This window comes from Aulonocara stuartgranti (assembly GCF_965226115.1).
Source record: "Aulonocara stuartgranti genome assembly, chromosome: 15".
Lineage (NCBI taxonomy): Eukaryota > Metazoa > Chordata > Actinopteri > Cichliformes > Cichlidae > Aulonocara > Aulonocara stuartgranti.
In genome coordinates this window covers 15,274,056-15,289,326 of record NC_138951.1, presented here as the reverse complement: position 1 = coordinate 15,289,326, position 15,271 = coordinate 15,274,056, and the positions used below count along the sequence as shown (strand labels likewise).

At 43.3% G+C, this 15,271-nt stretch overlaps 1 protein-coding gene across 1 annotated transcript in view; it reads left to right on the top strand.

Moving 5' to 3' along the window:
* Nucleotides 1–411: 411 nt before the first annotated feature.
* The window catches only part of fut8b (fucosyltransferase 8b (alpha (1,6) fucosyltransferase)), a 91,529-nt gene continuing 76,669 nt past the window's right edge, over nucleotides 412–15,271 (top strand). Inside the window, exon 1 of the mRNA XM_082506314.1 lies at nucleotides 412–643. The gene's annotated coding sequence lies outside the window, so the exon portion shown is untranslated. The remainder of the gene's footprint in view (nucleotides 644–15,271) is intronic.

Below are 15,271 nucleotides of genomic sequence, written 5' to 3'. Positions count from 1 at the left end.
ACATCAAGACAAGGTTCTTCTGTTTCACAATAAAACGAAATAACTCGGATTAACTAACCTGAGAAAATCAGCAACCGTAGGGGTATTTGAGATGTCTTAGTCCTTTCCAAAACAGAAATAATAAATAACTTTTCTTTTGTTTTATTTGCCAGGCCAGACAATACACTGAACACAGGTTAAAACAACACAGTTGAACACACTGTGGTGTTTGGAAATGTGCAATGAATTTGCATCTGTTTACATGTTTGTTTTATGATGTATTTGTTGTATTTTTAAGTAAAAATACATAATAAGAATAAATAATATATTTAGTTCCAACCCTAAAGTATATATAACTCCAGCTCCACTTTAAGCTACTGCACCTGAAGCGCGCGCATTCTTTACTTTGAAATTATCTCACCGGATGTGGAGTCTCATCCCCCTCCCCATTCTCCGATCTCTGTTGACACCGGCCATTCAGCAGATCCCCACAGAGCAGCCTCGACTGCCGGATTCACAGACCCCAGCTCCCCTCAGTTCCTGTTTCCGCCGCAGCCGTCCTACTCAGTTTTGTGGAGCAACACGTCTCGGCTGTCTGCTGCTTCAGGACCCAGCCTCCGCAGCTCGGGTCGGGTGCCTCTGGAAGCCGGCGTATCAAGTCAAGGTAGGTAGCGGATCACGCTGCTCGCATGGCGGAAATGTTGAAGCAGCAGAGGCAGTGCTCAGCCCGTTACATCCCGGCCTGTTGACTGCGTCGCTGGTTAGATCAAACAGCGGTCACGGTAGGAAGCGATTTCAGGTCCCGTTACATCCGCGCTTTTTACTCTCCATCAGGGGTTCTCTCTTGTTGACACCTGGCTGCTTTACATACCCACAAACTGCCTTGCGACCCCCCCCCCCCAGGTTTATTTTTTTGTTTTGTTTTTTTTTTACCGCTCGTTCGCGTTGAGAAGAGCAAGTGCTCGGAACAAATTGGTTTACAGTGTGACCGCGTCAGGACCCGGGTAGTTAGTGTGAAAGCGCCTTTTAAGACCCAATAATCACCTGAATGAACGTGCAGCGGGTTAATTTTTGACATCAACCGTGCTAGAAATGTGTAGCCTATATGCTAGCCGCTTTTCTATGTGTCGTTAAATAAGGATGCAATGCTTTTGACCTCCAGTCTCGCGCACACAACGTGTTAAGAAAGACACATGACACCGGCGTGTGTGTTTGACAAGTGTCTGCCTCCCTTCCTTTGCTGTGTTGTATTTATGCGTGGCGGCCAGACAAAGCAACTGCCTGTGTGTAAGCCTCAGTGCACAACTGCTAGTATCTGGAATCGCTTTGTATCACCAGAGCCAGGCGTGCGTTTGTTTTCGATATCTGGAGGTATGGGTAGTGTTTGCTGAGGCCTCTGATATGGGGTTTTTGAGAAATAAAAACTGCTCAGTTAAGTTCATGCTGCATCGCGTCAGGTAGGTCAGAGGGGGTGAGCTCTGCTCCCCATCTCCACTCGCACGCGTGCACGTTCCGATAAAGCTGGCGATGCTGTGCACGGCATCGCCCACACGCACGGAGGAAGTATGTGTTTTGTGTGTGGTGTAGTTCCACTGATAAGAATCTGGACCGTCAGGGCTGGTAAGGCCTGAGGTTCAGCTCCCAGCAGGAGCACCCATTAGAAGATGTATTCCTTCATAGTGATGTGAGGACCACCAAATAGCTCGTGATAAATGTACAACTTAGGCAGCAAAAGCTCTTGGTATATGAATGGCTGTAATACTGCGATGATGTCAGAGCTCTAGCTAAAATCAAAGCATGTCAGAAAGAAGCATAGTGAAAGGCTCTTGTTTAATTGTGTTCCATAAGACAGATTATAAGTGCGGTATCTTATTTCTTTTTCATAAAAATCGATTTGTAAAGGATGGCTCTCTTTCTTTTTTTTCTTTTTTTTTGCTTGACTTTATTATTTCATATCACTTAATGTCTGGAGCAGATATTACAAGACATATCTCATCTCCATGAAGCACACAAGTGATTTTTCTTTCTTCAATGGCATATGGCCCGACTATAATTTATTAGTCTGTAATGTTGTATAGTGCCACAATCATCCCCAGAGTGTTGATCCATTTGCTGCCCATATCCCTTGTGCTCCCATTTGAATTATATTTGCTGACAAGGGAGAAATGCAACACCTATGGACAACTAATTCATCATTAATGTTATCTAATAAAGTCAGCCTTGGTAACTGGAAGCAGATTGATTGAGTTAGTAGCCCTAATCCATTCATGAATAAGTAAACAGCTGTATATATTGCTGGGACAGCAGTCTATGCCACGGCAGGGGAGCTCGGTCTTGGATTCCAGTGGCAGCCACTGTGCTGCTTCAGATAGACGCGTGGTTATATTTGAGTTGCTTTAAACTGTCAGGGGGCAATTATTTTACATAAAAGCAACTGTGACTCACGCTTTGGCAACAATTTGCTTTGATCTGGGCTTTGCCATTTGAGGAATGAATGGGCATAGCCATGGGTGGACCCATTTATACCAGCCAAGTATTAATAATTTCATTAGAGTAGTTCATTCGCGGGTGTCTTATTTGGGTGAAGCGCTTAGATCAAGCAGTAGTGATAACGCTCACATGCAGTTACCCTGAAAATTTACTTGGCATGTTTGAACTTTTTTTTTGTAAAATGCCACCCCTGATTGTGTTCCTTCTGTTTGTTGGGTTTATTAGAATAGACACATATTACATTTGCAGCTATGTAGCTGCTGGCACGCATGATACTGCATCTATAATGCAGGAGAATGTGCTTTCCAGAGAAGTACACTTCAGCTGATCCATTCCCCCCCCATTCCCCTTTTGTTTCCCTGCCTCTGTCTCTGCCCTTTGCGCTTCCACCTTCAGTGCCTCATGCCGCTGTCTGTCTTCATTTTTTTTGACTAATGACTTCATTAAACATGTTACTGTTGCTCTGGCAAAGAGGTTGGATGCGGGGCGATGAGCAAAAATGGGCGGCGACTCATTTAATAGGTGTATTTAACGTGTGCACGTTTGTCACGTGGCGAGCACCGTTCCTCTGTTTGGCTTAGCGCAGCGAGTCCCTGCCAAGTGGTGTTTTTATTTAAAATAGGATTTGTTTTTCATTTCAATTCTTTCTGCAGCACCAGCCTGTCACCTGCACAGCAAGCGCCTCTGTTTGCATGAAAAGCCATTCTAATTTCAAGCATCACAGTGTTTTGGCTTAGTGTACAGTTTGTGTGTGTATAATGCTTGATGTTGGCTTCGGGGTGCTGTGTATACATCCCCTTTCTCCCCCTGTTGTCCCAGGTATATCCTTTTTTTGTCTTTTTCCCCTCTCTAAAAATGTCAGACGGATGAGAAGGCTGAATTGTGCTGTGGAGGAAACAAACAGCACATTTTGAAGACATGCTCCCAGTTTTGGGGCTTAATGCTATAAACACAAAGAACAACTGAAGTGAAGAGGCTATGCAAGACATGGCAGTGCTTGTAGGGAGATGCAGTAACAATGTTACCAAAAGAGGCTCATCCGCAAGCATTGATTTGTTGGTATTGTTAATCTCTGTGCTGGGTATTCGAATTCCAGACAATGTACTGTAAATAGAGCAGAGGCCATTGAAAAGACGCTTTTGCTTTTGTTGTCCCTGCTTTTGGGAAGAAAAAGGCGGAAATGATTATGTATGGAAACATGGACACATACCCATTTTTGAGCCGTATTATCAGGAGCTCGGTCTGTAAAGATAGAAGAGATAAAGAATAGCTGGTTCATGAATGCGGTTCAGTGAGCAATTGCTGTATGACCAGTGCTGGCATTTGGCTGGCATTTTTCATATTAGAGGGGTTGTTTGGGGTTTGTTTTATCTCTCTTTTGCCCTCTAGGATTTGAAAACGTCCTTATGGAGATGAGAAAATAATCACTAACATATTAAGATGTTAATGAGTTTGTTGGGACTGTGTTTTGTGGGTTTGGCTAGGATCTGTAGAAGAAACGAGCTGAGCAGCATTCAGGTATTGTACTTTTTGTGCACCTGCAGAATGCAGCATTTCTAAAGGGCAAAATCGGTAGGAAAAAGACCTTTCTGCATCACTCTTCTCCTGCTGTCATCCTGCTGGAGGGCCATTATTATCCGTATTGTAAGACAGAGTGACTGTCTAATGATTGCATGAGCCAATCACAAGGCGAGTATAGGGCAGGTTTCCATGGTGAAAAGCGGGCTGGCCCGTGAGGTTGCTGAAGCTCAGCTTGAGTAGGCTAGCCTGATCCAGGCTGATAGCATTCTCCGCCAGCAGAAGAAGAAAAAGGGCCCTGGAAGGCCTGCCCTGCTGTCTGCCTGTCTAAATGTCTTGTTGTTTGTCTTCCCATCTTTACTCGCTTGAATATCTAAGGACAGGATAGAAGAAGAAGTTTGGAATAGGAATTCAGTCAGACAGGCGCAATAGGAGCTTGAGCCGATAGCCATGTGCCATCAGATTTGATTTGTGTAGGGAGTGGAGATGGATCACATGTCTTTGCTACATCTATCTCGGGTGGGGTTGGAGGATGTTAGAACATGCACTGGGGTTGAGGGATAGCTCTGAGTGTACCCTGTTCCTGTTACTTTTGTTGTGACCAGTCAGACATTCGGACCAGGGCTCCCCCTAGAAGAGTATGCTGCCCCCTCTCTGTTTGGCCCTGCAGGGAGGCTGCCCAGCCTGCAGTTCACCCGCATCACTGAGAATGTGTACTTGTGCGTGCACACTCCCTTGTGTAGGCTTGCTTTTGCTTTTTCTTGGGGAGTTATTGCTGCAGCAGTCTGAGGTGGGAAGTGGGTCTTACGACATTTCTTCTCGGCTCATTGGAGCCATCCATAAATAGGCATGTACCCATCCACTTGCAGCTTTTAAATTTCCTCCTTCCCCTGTTTCTTCTGCTTTTCAGTAGGAGGCACTTAAGTCCCCCTTGCTGCACACTCTCCCACGTGCCTTTGCATTAATTTATGTCTTTCTATGTAATATATGTATGTATTCTAGTTTTGTATCTTTGTGTAAGCATCACACGAAGACAAGTAGAATGCAAGCGGTGCCTTTTCTGCTTGTGGAACTGAATTCATATGGGTATGAGACACAGTGGGAATTTTTAGCTCATCACAAGTTGCTCAGGGATTCACTGTGGGACACAGACAGCTGAAACCACCCATCTACCCACAAAACCCCTGATGCTCAGTGCCCATGGCCCATCAAACAGCCTTGTTAACCCCTCTGAGTCCACAGCTCAGGCCAGGATCAGCACAGGCATGGAGGGCTGGAGGGATTCAGAGATGCTAAAAATTCTTTGCCATCTGACAAGTTTACTGTGCTGTGTTGTTTTTATGGACCCTACACTGTCTAAGTTAAAACAAGATCTAAAATTAACAGACTCTAAGGAATGTTTTGAGCACAGGAGATTCCAGAAAGTACAAGTCGTCACTAGTGTCATCCAAGGCTGAACGGGACAGATATTTTGGAGTAAAGAAGAGGCAGATGGGTATGGATGGAAAATTAGGAGGGAAGAGAGTCTCAGTAACTGGGGCAGCTGTGTAGCTTGAAGCACAAATGCTCAGATTGCCCACCTCACCCCTGCTTTAAAAAAACAGAGTCAGAGAGCCAGATGCTGGACATTAGGATCACAGTGACAATAATTCGCATTCATTCGAACACAGAATGCACAGGCCCTCCACAACACACACACACACACACACACACGCGCGTGCACACACACACACAGGGTAGAAAAGAACACGACTATGAGCTCATCTGACAGAATGGGTGCATTTCCCACACTTGGGTAAAAAGGTTGTGTGACAGGCGTGCACGGGGGTTGTGGATATTATTCTGTTTTCAGCATCAAACGAAAATTCCCAGCAGCACACAAGGACTGCTGAATGTCCTACATTTAGCCAGTGGTATCCAATGGTACTAGCCAGTATTGGATGGCCTGCATGTGACCTCTATGCAGGTCCGGAGAGGGTTCAACCCCAGGCTCCTGTGAAAGTGGGACCTGGACTGTGATGAAAGGCGTGCATTATCGTTCTCCCAGGCAGGGGGCCTATTTGTGTCACTGTTGCCAGTTCTGCTTCCTGAAGGGTTTATTTGCCTTGATGGGGAGAGTGTTTGGGGATTTTTGCAGTCGCACTATTGATCCTTAAGGGAGAAATTCATCTCTGTAACCTCCATTGAGAGGTCAGAATGCAGGGTCAGCCACACTGTGTGGCCATTGTAGCTTGAAGAGATGCCGTGTTTAGCACCGAGCCCCCCAATGTGTGTGCCAAGTTCACAAGAGGTGGTTAATGTGAATCTGTCCATCTCTATATTTGTCACAGAGTTCACTATGAGTGTGTGTGACATTTGCTGCGTGTGTTACTGATGGTTGTCGGTGTAGGGCGGCGGCTGAGAGGATTGAGTGGGATCGTAGAGGATTGGCCTGATTGGATTTCCGTTGTAGGAGGCTTGTCACCTGGCACAGCATGGCGCTCTGGAAGACAGCAGGGTAGCAATCAGACAGCAGTCACACTGTGAATATACAGCAAAATTTGCATTCAGGCATTGCGGACCCAAGCATTCACCGTAAAAAAGAAAATATTAGATTGCACTTTCTCTGTACCGTAAATGATGACTCACAGATTTATTTATTTATTTATTTATTTTAACCAGCTTCAAGAGACCTGCATACAATGCAGTTAAAAGATATTTGGTGTTTTCTGAGTAATATTGGTTAGTTTAGAGCTGATTGTAATTTTTAGGTGGGGCATTTCTATATTACGATCGTTAGTCTGTATTTTTCAAACTAGTGATGATATAGTCATCCCATACTGACGAACCGATACACCAAAAAAGATCCTAAAAGCTCAGATATGCCCACTCTGTTTCCCTCCTAAATATGAACTGTCTGTTTCCCTAAGCTGAATAAAACAGCTTGCTCCATTGAGCTTGTCGAGCCTTTTTACTGGGGGTTGTTGAAAAGCACTCTGGGAAATATAGGAAATCGCTAACTGAAGTAGAATTAGATGTGGAAAGCTGAAGGAAAGTGGGCACAACAAAATAGTAATTATAAAAATCACAGAATAACTCCTGGAATGCATTGTTCATCACATATTGATGGTTTTCAGTGCTGTTAGAGCATCTTATAAAATATATTTTTTTTGTTGTTTTCTCAAAGCTCTCTTTTAGTGCTTTCCTTTAGTGGATTTAATTGAAGACACCAGCCAAAAGTCAGATGGCATTTTTCTTTTTTTAAACAAAGAAGGACTTGAATCTTAACTAGAGAACAGCAAAAGGTGCGTTCATCTGTAATCATTAACATACTTTAACCAATTAAGTCCTTAAACCTAACATATTAAGGTCTGTCTAACAGATTCAAATTGAAGTGGATATAAGCAGCCGTCTCCTAGTTCAGTTTCTATGTATAAAGCCCATCTTGGAAGCGTCTTTCTGCTTTTACGTTCAAACGAGCGGCATTGTTGTTTCCTTGGATTTAAACTTGTACAAAGTGCAAATTTTATTAAAATTTTAAACACAGCTAGATTGAATTTGTTGGAATTCAAACACTGTCTGCTCATCCTCCACAACTATGTATCTGGTAGATAACATCACATCAACAAACACAGCCCAGATCGGTGTGCTGTCCGTTTTTTTTCTCTTTAATTTTGTCTGTCTGCTACTCTCATAAATCTGATCTTTGGAAGGACTGCAAGATGTCAGCAAATTATCCTAAAGCACTGCAGTCCTGGTGTTCCTCAAAGACAGTAACTCAGTATTGATTGTGGTGGACAGAAGTTTTTTTTGGGTTAATTTTCCAGATAAAGAGAAATGTTTGCTCATTCCGCAAACTGGGGTCTCTCAGAAGAGATTACAGCGTGTTCCTCACGATGATTATACCTGTGCAGCGTGCTCGCCCAAAGACAAAAGAGAGCAACACTGCAAAATGGGGACAACAGCGCGTTTGACGCATACTGCAGTTGCGATGCATTTGCAGAATGGATTCAAGGTTTTATTAGTTAGCTTAATAGATGTAACTTGAAACATTTCCAGGAGCTTTTGCTTTTGGTATATAGTTGAAATGTGTCTCATGGGACCTCCTTGATGTCCAGTCTCATGCTGGTTAATGGTATTTCTGGGTATTAAGGAGTACTGTGTGCCAGAGAAGTCTCACTTCCAATCTTTCATTTATTGATTGAGTTATAAAATTAATTTGTAATGCTCATGTTGCAGGCTTTGCATTAGAGCAGTGTCAGGATGAATTTCCAGTCCAAGTATAGTGCAGATGCCAGTTGTTTGTGGGTTGCAGTACAAAAAATGAGTGTGTGTGTTTATTCCCAAGACATCATTTACATCAAGTTGTCCATCCATCAAATAGGAGCAAATTGATTTTTTTTCTTTTTCTCAGTTCCACATCACTCTTAAAATATATAATTGGAGAAGTGAAAAAGATGTTCTTTTGCAAACGGTAACCGCAACTGTACAAATGAATCAAGCTGTACTTTTGGTACAAAGCAGTGTCTGAGGGGTTTACATGCGTCTTTTTTTTGCATGTACTGACATCTTTCCTGTAAGGTTACGTCTTCACAGTTGCTTCACAAAATAATGTTTTAGGAACAAACATCTTCCTGTGTTATTTGTTGTTGAGCGTAGTGTAGAAGTCTGCTGCAGCAGAGCGCACTTTCTTTTCTGTTACTCGGGTACAACTTGAACTAGTGGCTGCTACAGTGCAAGGTTAAGTGTTCTCTGGTGTTTCTGTAACATCAACCAGACTTCTATATATTAGCAGTTTGCTTGGAGGAAGAAACCAGCCTGAGACTAAAGGTTTTGATGTGGAGAAGTGTGTTGGAAGCTCATTTTATTTCTGATAGCTGGAAAGAAAAGAGGAACAAAGCAAACATTTTCATTTTCTCTCTCATCATGTATCTTTGTCCCAGCTTTGGTTCCTACTTGCTTTAATTTCTGATTTATTTATTTTTTTAGTTCTTGTTGGAGAGGAGGATGTTATTTCTCAAAAAAAGAAAGAAAGAAAGAAAAAACTCCCAACAAAAAAACACTGCAGCTGTAACATCTTGCTCTGTTTGTTTACCCGGGAAAGACTGTGAATCCTGCGGGACCTATTCTCCAGATCCAGCACCTGTGCTTTAGCTCTGAGTCAGGTTCATAGGCCACCTTTGCTTTCCCACATCAGCACTTTTCTTTTAAATTTTGTATCTTGCTGTCTCTGCAAGATCGTTGATGCCACTGAGTTCTCCTCTGTGTTTGTGAGAGTGGCAGCACTGGCATTCACCTATGGCAAAGCCCCTTAGTAAACCAGCATGAGACCATTTGCATCTGACATTCTTGTCATGTTGCCCTAGAGGTGTTGCATCATATAGCCTCACCTCCTACTCTTCCCATCTTTATGTGCTGTCGCTGTACCATCCCCACCACAACCCCACTGCTCCTCAGTGCCAGAGCTATCAGTGCAGTGGACTTTAAAGGGCCTGCTTGGCAGACCCATTTCTCAGTTTTAGCTGTGGTCTGGGAGAGTAATAACAACGTGCCAGTCAGATATAAGAGCCCCTAATGGGGACTCAGTGAGATGACACAGCAGTCCAAGGCCTATTATGCAGTTGGATCTGTATAGGACAGATGGGGAGAGAAGACAAAAGAGAGCAAGTGACCGACTGGATCAAAAAAGGCAAAACTTGAAACATTCCTCATAGAAACGGCAGGAAAGTGGAGCACAAGACCAAATAGACAGGATGGAGGTATTCTGAAGCAGTGGGGATGCATTCTGTTTGTCTACGTCGGTGGCCCAGAGCTAGTTTTGACGAGGATCGAGGAGACACTCGTGTGATGCCAACCACATGACCAGATTTTCAAATATGCATCTGTGAAAAAGCTGAGTGACGAGCTGCTCCAGAAACAGAAAACAGCCTCTCCCAGCCTGATTTTCTTTCTGTCTTTTTTTTAAACTTTACTTTGATCTTGTTACAACAGCAAAGAATTGAAGTTGGCACATCAACTCAGTGAGGAGCTTTTCAACACCTAGCAAGGGCTTTGCCTCCTCACTTTGATTTGTGGAGTAAATGAAGGATTTTCATAGATGAATCAAGTGTTATGGTTGTCCTCCAACTTTTGATGTTTAAATAAAACTGAAAACAGTTGCAGCCACCCGAACGGCGGATGAATGAAGAGAGCCGCAACCCCGGACGCCCTTTTATTTTTCGCCACTCCACTTGCACTGCACAGAGCGTGTACTCGAGAGTCATAGTGTTACCCTATAGTTGTGTCCTTGATTCGAGAGGTGATTTACATATCCCCTCTTGAACTACTTGTCCTAGTGAACGAGCAGGTCTTTACAGCGTGAACAGGGACAAGCCCGACGAAGGTCAAGCTGTAAAGGTCAAAGTTCATCTGTAAGCTACCCCATCAATCGAAAGCTGACCCATCCACTCGACTGAAATAACAAAAGACCTCATGCACTCTGTCTCTTGTTCCTTCATGGCAGCATCATCCGCCTTACTCACTTTTTGCTCTCCTCTGGCAATTGGCGCCCTAATTGAGGCACTCTTGAGCCATGTTTATCACCGTGGCAACGTTGCCCTGCAGATAATCATTGTCTTGTGGATTAGCATAACAACAGAGAAGAGGCTTTTGCTTTAATTCCTCTAACACTGGACCAAGCTCCTTTGTGTCGGCTCACCTGCCAGGCTTGTCTTAACTGGGATTAGAATCATAGGCCCTCACATTGCGCTCATAGTTATTTGAACTCTCTCAGCGCCTTTGGATGTTTCTTACAGAAATGATTTTTACCTAATCATTTTTGACCATTTCAAAGTTGGGAGGAAAAATGTGAATCTCCATCATCTATTCAAGTACTCGGGTCCATTAACTAGGCTTCATCCTGCCCTGCTCTCCTAGGATGTGAGTTATTAAGATTATCTATTTATAGCAAGAGAAAGGAAAACACAACCGCTAGCTTTGTCCAAGCAGCTTGTAGAGTATTGTTTGTCCAAAATGGATTTAATGCTGTTCTTGGGTCTTAGGTTTTGAAGATAAATCGATATGTTTTCAGATAAGATAAAGGATGAAACAATGCAGTTTATAGCTACAGTACGTGCAAAAATATTGAGCCTCTTGTCATTTTTTTTTATATTTTACTATGGAATTGGTGCCTAAACATTCTTGGGCAAGCTTTTTTCTTCCAGGCTTCGCATGACTCTTCCCCTACATATTGATAACAACTTCCATCCATCCATCTTCATCCGCTTTATCCGAGGCCGGGTCGCGGGGGCAGCAGCCTAAGCAAAGAGGCCCAGACCTCCCTCTCCCCAGCCACCTCCTCCAGCTTATCCGGGGGAATACCAAGGCGTTCCCAGGCCAGCCGAGAGATATAATCTCTCCAGCGTGTCCTGGGTCTGCCCCGGGGCCTCCTCCTCCTCCCCCTTGATAACAACTGGAACAAAAAAATTTAAATTTACATTCATCCCTCAATTGACGCAGATTTTCATTCCAGTTGTAGAATAGTTTCTTTAAATCTACCCTGCACCCTCCTTTCTCAGGAGGTTCAGCGGTGAATCAACGCAAGGCCCAGATGCATCTCTGTGGTGCTGTGTCAGGTGTAGTTCTTAAAGAAATGACTTTCAAATACTGTTTACGTGATGTAGGCATGCTACTTCTTCTTTTTGTCCTGCTACCTCAAATTTTGTAAAGGGTACAATGCACACCATTTCAAGTTTTCAGCTAACAGCTCTTTGCGACAGACTGCTAGTAACAAAGTGTCTAAAGAAATCATCAATTCTCTTGCTAAGTTAATCTTTATCCCCTGAGTTGGGCGCCTTGCTGCTGTGCTTTAGTGTTTATTAAGTTAGTGTTAAGTGGCTGAACAAAAGGGGGGGCAACATTCTTTTGAACATGGTCACGTATATGGACTGAATTGAAAATGAGTGAAAAAACGGCCCATGTCATCCTCCTCATTAGAAGTATTAAGAAATGAGGGCCAGTGCAAGATTTTTGCACAGTACTGTATACAATTTGATATCACATTAAATAAAGTTTCCTAATCTCTTTTCTGATGTGTCAATGCTTGTAACTTTCAGGCAGCCCTGCCCCTACACTTGCTCTGCACCTCCAACTCACTCACAAATAACTCATTGCTCAAGTTGATGCTCTGTCTTCCTTTGACCCATTTTTCAAAAAAAAAAAAACAAAACTCTTATCTACCGATTGTTTCCTTAACCAATTATTCTTAAAATGCACCTCCTTCTGCTCGCTCCAGAAATAAATTGTGTGTGAAAGCACGTGGTTCAATATGCTTCAAACGAACTAGTTAATATTTGCCCTGCCAACAATTTAAAAGTGTTTAGACCTTTCAGAGGTGCGAAAAAAGTTGGTACAGAGACTAAATTTAAAACTCTTTGTACTTTTAAAATCTTTGGATACCTCACCAGAGTGTTTTTTTTTTTTGTTTGTTTTTTTTTTAAATGCCTGTCTACATGAAGGGAGCGTGCTATTCAAATGCTCAGTTTGTTTCAGAATGTTACAAAAATTGTTGGAGGCGATGGCTGTTTCAATTCCTGCTCGAGCACGCTGACAGTTTTAATCTTTGTTGGAAGTCGTAACCTAGCAGACACCAAAGTCTAACCTGCAAATGTGAAAAAATATTCAAACTAATTCAAATTACACCCATGTAACATTAAAATAACATTCAAAATGGCATGCAGAAATGCCTGGCTGGATTTGTGAGAAGTGAGTCACAGCTGGGAGAAAGTGGGCGGCTGGTGGCAAGTGTAGGGAGAGGAGGCAGGCATGTAACAGGAGCACGCTATGATGTCCTTTCCTAATCTGCCGGTGCACTGCAGAAGGGGCTCCCATGGGAGATTGGGTGTAACCACTTGTCTGTGCCTGCTGGCAGAGGGGAGCTGGGAGAGAGGCGGAGGAGTGAAGGGGAGAGGAAAGACATATGGGGGAGCGGGGGCAGCCGCTGACCTCGTAAGCGCACGAGATTAGGAAGAATAATAAAAAGAGGTCTTTGCAGTGCTTCACTAATACGCGTGGTAATTTAAAGACACTCCGAAAAGAAATGTCAGCGATGTGTGGGTGGACACATTTAATGTGTGCGTATGAGTGAGAGCGAGAGAGATGGAGAGAATGATGTACACGCAACAATCCCCATGGAGGATTCCTGTGGTAAACCATTCTCAGCGTCTCAAGCAAACAAATGGTGAGCCGTGCAAAAATAATTTCAGGCCCTCTCAAAAAGATGACCACACCATGAAAAGGAAGCTCCTTTTTACGATTAGCAGGACTCTATATGCTTTTGCCACACACACACACACACACACACACACACACACACACACACACACACACACACACACACACACACCCTTCTTTGTCCTTTTTATTTTGTGGGATGCTGGTTTCACACGTTTCCTGCGGCTGAAACGATCTAAGTGTGTTATCCCTTTGCCAAGCTTTCCCCCATTCTGATTAGCTGGTTCTTAAACCCAGGAGCCAACAGTGTTTAATTCAGTTTAACTTTCACTTGGCAAGACCATGGCAACATAACATAGCCAGTAGCTCTGCATAACATTTCTCATATTAAATCTGACGAAGTTTTGCGACCATTCTTTGACCCATTTTTTTCCTAAATAATCTAAATAATGATTAACACTCCTGGCTCGTTGTGTTCACCTGCAACATAGAGCTGAGCAGTGGGGGAGGGCGAGTGGTATGAGGTAGGCTGCTGGAGGAGGTGACATCTGTGACCCAGAACAACAGTGGTGGATGCTGGACACATGCTCCTTCCTCAAAGGCTACTGGCACCCTTTCTGCCTCATTGGGCTCATGCCCACAAACACACACACCACATTTTTAAATACATCAGAATGAAGCCACTGTACATTCAGTTACTGTGAAGTGAAATTGATTCAACTTACCTTTAGGATATAAAGACTGTTTAAAATATTTCCCCCATACACAATCATTTTGCCCGTTACACTGTATAGATTTTCTTCTTCATTTGAGACTGTTAACCTACAGTCAACGAGCTGCCGGCAGTAACTTTGCAGAGCTGATACTAGCTCAGTTTTTCCTAAACTCAAATGGAAAACCCATCTGAGGAATGACTGCTGCTCCACTTTCTTCATTATTATAACAGCAGAGACACACACACACACACACACACACACACACACACACACACACACACACACACACAAAATGTACTACTGCACATGTGCATTCCAAATTTAGAACTTTCTCTTGCTTCAAAAAGTGAAAATCAGATGATTGATCGTGCTTGCGGAGTTATTAACCCATTATATTTACAAAGCCATTAGCTGCCTGATAATTGAACTGTTAATTAAAGAAAAGGCCTTAGTTCCCCCCTACTGAGTCCCAAACCTCCCTCGCTGAGATGAAGACTATTGCATACAGTAAAGTCCACATAAGCCACACATACACACACACACACACACTTGTCATTACTAATGCTGAAATCTCAGAATAAGTCAAAAGTGTTATTCTTTAATTTTCTTTTTTAAACACAGCTCTACACCTCCGTGTTGCCCTTTCCGTCTTCCAAACTCTCTAGAGGGAGTGTGTTTCTCCTCCTGGTTTCTTTTTGCATTCTGATAAAGCAAACGCTCCCTCTGATGTGCTTTATCTCCTCTCATCTCCTGCAGTAAAAGACTGTCTCTGTTTGTTTTATACTTCCTGCCAGCTCTTTCTTTTTACTTTTTTTTTTTTTTTTTTAAAGCCTTCTCATCTCAGGCGACACCCAGTGCTTCATCCCAGCGCACAATGGATCAAAATTGTCAGAATAACTAAATGGTGTGCTGACCTACCTCCCGACCCTTGCTGTTTATCAAATTCTATCATATACTGTAGCTGGATACCCTCTACCCCCACCCCCCTCCATCCGCAGCCTCCCATTCTGTGAAAGGTATAGATTTGTTGCTCCACATCTCTGGCAGTGCAGTGCTCTGTTTGCTTACTGCCGTTGACATAGTGTGTGTCCAGTGCAGTCTACGCTTGGCTGCATCAGGGTAATGCTGCTGGCTAGCACAGATCCAGCAAACAAACAACATATATTATATTGGAGGCAGAGAAAGAGGACGTATATAGCCAAGGGGGCCACAGTGTGGATGTTTTGTATGCATACTAGTGTTTTTTTTTTTTTTTTCGTCCATGATTGTGTTAGTTTGTGCATTGACCTACTATGGTGGCTACACTGCAAGAAGCACTAGACCCAGACTGTGTCAGACCTGCTCTAACCAGGCTTAAGGCAGTGGTGTAATGGCATCAG